Below are 5159 nucleotides of genomic sequence, written 5' to 3'. Positions count from 1 at the left end.
TACAAATTCAATTTATGTTGAATCTGATCCCCACAAAAACAAGTAGTTGTCACATACAGTTTAGATGCATAAGATAACAAGTGGTGTTCTCCAAACCTGACTCCAAGAGAAAGTTCTCCAGCCTCCCAGCTGGACCACTTATGGCTTAGCTCACCCACACAAGCTCTGTCATAACATTTCTGCCCTTTGACTATTGCAGCAGGTTGTAACACTTCATCTTGCAGAAGTCTTAGGAGAAAGGGCCAAACAGGAAGTAAATAATCTGTATTATGTGGGTGCTAGAATTTCTGCAATCTTAGGTTGAAAACAACTTTAGAATCCCCTTTCTGCTCAGACTATCTTGATCCCAAAGACCTACTGAAATCACCCCACAAGATTTACCTGGTCATATGTTTGTCAAGGAGAACTGAGTACCCGTCTTCCTCATGCTTCCCCAGATGTAGCCAGAGAGTGAACCATGAGCAGAAGCTAGAAGGTTACAGCTGTAGGAATCATAGGAAAATAACCATGATATTTTTAAAGTTATCAGCCTTTCAAACATCATTAAGGTACAATAACTTATTTTCCTCAATTATAAAATAACAGATAAGGGAAATTCTGGAATTCTCTAATTTGATCATTGTCTCTTCTGCAATCCCTAAGGATTTATTACTTTTCACATATTGAACTAGTATACATAATAAAAAGTACAGTGTCAGGTAGACTCAAATGATGTCTGGTAAGTGAGTTGGTCTTATTTTGATTATAGAGTGTAACAATATTCCTCAAACGTTGTTCATACCCCTAAGATTCAAGTATTGTTAAAAAGTGTTGTCTCTTTCATGAAATATTGTCATAAACCATTAAATTTTTCAGTGATTATCCGTGATGGAATCTGCACCCACACTCATTTTCAGTAGATGCCTGGCTGCTTAAGCTCTGCTAATATGGTGACTGCATTTTAGGTCCTTTGTTAATTATTTTATTTTTCTCTACTAGTCTTCCTACTAACAGTTATTTAGCCTCCATTAAAAAGATTGAATACCTGCCCACCACCTTCTTCTGGCATTTGTCCTAACAGCTGTTCCTTGAACAACACTAATTAACATCTGTACAGAATGATTTTTATTCATAGAGTTCTGAATCTTTAATTAGTGTCATAGCATCCCTAAGAGGTAAGTAATTTTATTTCTCACATTTTTAAAACAGGAGAAAATGAAACACCGCTGGGTTAAGCCATTTGACTAAACTGATGCATCAGAAAATAAAGAATAGACCGGAACCTGAGGTTCACAATAACTCCTCTGTGCCTGACACCAGTGAGCAGTCTGCCTGCCACTGTGCAGGTAGCATCACATTCCAGAGTTTCCTGTATGGCTGAAAAGAACACATTTTGACACTTATACTAGGGACCTTGAATAGAATATCCTAAGGAGGGGAACTTTTTGAGAAGTCAAACTAGAAGATGAACATGAGTTTTCCTCATGGAGAACTCCAGGGGAAGTTTGAAGTCCCCCTACGAAGACATGTGAAATGCATTGAAGGCACATATGATGCTAGTCAACCATCTCGCTTCCTGTTATCATCGTTTCACCTAATGGCTTGGTGAACATTACTCTTCCCCAGACTTCACCTTAGAATCTAATGTAGGACCAAGGAAAAGAAAGTCACTGTCAATTTCTATATTAAACCTCAAACCATAATGGATTTTAATACAAAGAGTATTAAAAATGGAATATTTCAAAAATCATTTGCTTTTATGAGTTAATAGCTTCCCATATGATGCATAATATTTGGTCACGAACTCATTAATAACAATGAATATCACTTTGACCAAGCCTAATTTTTAAGCTAACATTTATTGATAAGACTTAGGGGTTGCCATTTTGTGTGTGCACATGTTTGAGTATTTGCTCAATTATCAGAGACATAATTTTTTAAAAGCATTGAAATGGTAAAATGAAAATTATGTATTAGTCTTCTCTAAATTTTTGCCTCTCAAACAAGAATTGTTCATTTCAAACAAAAATAGAAAGTTTTTTAAAAAGTTATGGAATAATTAACTGGCCTATCTAGTTACTTTCATAAAGCCACAAATTCAGGAGCAATCAAATATCCTTCCTGATTCTTTACATCCTTCTCTCTGAAGTAAGGCAGAAGTGAGAACCCTCATGCTGCACTGGGTTAGTTTCCTCTGCAGATCCATTGGTCAGTCTTGGTCTGGGTTTAATTTAGGAAAGTAGATATTGATTGCATAAATTTGACGTAGCCCTAGGCTCCAAGTTAAGAGGTAGGCACTATTATCACTTTAGATAAGAATATTTTCAGATAAAATATTGAGTTGTGTGGTTTCTAAATCTATACTTGGACCCTTTGGTCATGTAGCAATCTAGTGAGCTGGTTTACATACTACTCTACACTATCTTATCCACAAAATCAATCTATGGATGGCCTGGGGGAAAAATTATGGAAACCTTTGGGAAGCAATTAATGAAGGAAAGTCATCAATTATATTTGTTGTTCATTCTTTTTCTAAAATAAGAACTGAAACTACTACCACCTCTTCATGATGATTGTAACAGCTTAATCCTGGTCTTTCTTCTCTTCAATTTCTTTTCCTTCTTTAAATTAATGTATCGAACCAGTACTTATTTACAGAGACAACTTTTTAAAATGCAATAGATCATGTTGTTCACTCCCCTATATAAACTTCAGTTGGTCCTAGGGGCCCAAAGTAGATTTAAAATTCCATAGACAGAATACAGAATGTTCACCATGTGGTTTTTATGTGGCCTGCAATTTCTTACTGAAACTGTGCGGTTCATTCAGATCTACCATACTACTGATTTTATTTGGCTGTAAAAGGTGTTCTGTACCTTGATATGTCAAGATGCTCTCGTAAGAATGGCCTTCTCCTCTTTGTCTGCTAAATGAAACCTAACTCTTCAAAATGCTCCACCAAAGTTATTTTAGGAACACATTTTCTACCATTTCCCCACAACAAACAGTTAGCTTTTCCAACCCCTGTGCTTCAACTGTGCTTTACACAAATCTCTCTTCACACATATCACATTGGACTGTACTCACATTAAAGGCAAAAATGACTTCTTTTATTTTATTTGAAAAGCAAATAATAAGAGCTCAATAATTTTCATTGAACTACCATTTTATCCTTCCTATATCATTCTGCCTCTGTAAATAATAGTGTTGAATTAAGTTTCATTAATGTCCTGTGTTATTAGTACTTTGTTTAACTAAGTTTCAGTTGTATCATTGGTAAAAAAAGAAAACCTATGAAAATTATAATTATTCACTTCACAAGGATATTATGTAGATTAATTAGTAGACTCAAAGCGCTTGGGAAATGTAGGACATATTGTTTAAGTTCTATTACCTAAGATCAGCAGCAAGGCTTTCTAAATGTCAGGAGTAAAGTTTGAGAACCACTGCCACAGAAAATCTGTAAAAAGGTGCAAAGTAGCTATGAAGTTTCCTTTTAAGTAATTTTGTTTTTGAAACTTCACATTGTTAGCTGGAAATTGAATTCAGAAGAATAGGACTAAGGGGGAAGTGAAGTATTCAGTGTTCTGTAGACTGATGTGTGACTGTATCTATAGATATGTATATGTTATATATATGTACCATGTGTGTGCAAGTATGTATGCTATAGATGTAGAAAATCATGATGTGAATAAATCTAAGTATTTTATACACACACAAATATAGAGATAGTGGTAATGAAAGAGAGAGAGAGAAAAAAAGGGAAAAGAGTTAGTTAGTTAGTTAGTTAGTTAGTTAGTTAGTAGTTATTCCTGAGTAAGCCACTGACATTAAAGAAAGCTATTTGCGTCATACTTCCAATTTAGAAGCACTGAAGTTTTGTGTCCTCTCCATTCAAACCCCTATGTCTTTATGGATTCAGAGCCAACTGCACATCAGAAAATTCATTGGTTCTCAGTTACTTCTTCATTTATTGACTTTGTGAATTATTAGTGAGACAGACATGAATGTACATAACTAAAATTTCTATAGGGCTTGAAGCCTTGTAAAACTCTTTCATATATATCTGAGATAAGGCCCTGTTTTTTGACGTTATGAACTCATAATAATATTATGAGTTCATTATGGTTAGTTGAAACAAAAAGGTGGTTTCGTTAAGGAACCTTAAAAATAACACATGCTTAACTTACTCTTTATTTGAGTAGCTTATAAAATTCACCTTAATTTGTCAATATTTTTATATTGTGCTAACATTTTTATAGTGTGTCTTTTCCTTTATTCTGGATTTTCTGCTTTGAACTCCATTCTTGTGTAATCCACATCTCAAATTCATAATATACAATTTCCAGATTTAGTTTCCTTAAAGAGGTACAAGAATTTAAAGATAATTGTGAAGCCAGTAGAGTATTAATTTCTTTGATATATTTTATGATTTTCCCCTCAAATTTTTACTTTTCTTGAAATACTTGAATTGATAAAGAATTTTGATAGATTTACATTTATGGAGTCTTTCCAAAGCATTCAACTTAGTTTTCATAAAAATCACTCTTTTTACATGCATATTTCCATTAATTTATATAATGAACAATTTAAATTATGGCACCTAAGCCATATGCACCTAAGTCCAAATTCCATGAATTCTTGTGCAGAACTTTTTATTTACTGAACGAATCCATTTTTCTGAAATGCTTACTAGTGCCAGACACTGTGCACTATTTATGTTTCCATAACGATATGTATTTCTCTTTTTGTATGTGACATTTGCTATAAAAATTAATTTAATATTAGTGTTAGTCTCACAGCTGTCAAGGCGTATGCCATGGAGAACCCCAAGACTCTCTGCTACTTTGTGGTTTACGGACTTATGAGTCTGAAAACATATGCAATGGAGCAGAAAAAAAACCCACAATATCAAGTAAGTAGAATTGAATATGTAGCTGCTAAGTGTAAGGATGCTAACTGATATGCATGCAATCATGGGTGAGAGAGATCCAAATCAATGATCACCTGGGAAAATACTTTGACCTCGGAGCCATCTGCCTGGACTCATTTGGCTCTCACTTCTTCTAAATAAAGGGCATTTCCATCTATTCCATTATTGGGCACCCTCCAGCTTGACAAATGCTACTCTAAAAAATTTTAGAAAAAACATAAATGCTCCCATAGTAATGCAATCTTCC

The sequence above is a fragment of the Rhinolophus hipposideros genome (assembly GCF_964194185.1).
Source record: "Rhinolophus hipposideros genome assembly, chromosome: 6".
Taxonomy (NCBI): domain Eukaryota; kingdom Metazoa; phylum Chordata; class Mammalia; order Chiroptera; family Rhinolophidae; genus Rhinolophus; species Rhinolophus hipposideros.
The sequence above is the reverse complement of the archived record's forward strand: the minus strand, read 5'-3'. Positions refer to the sequence as shown.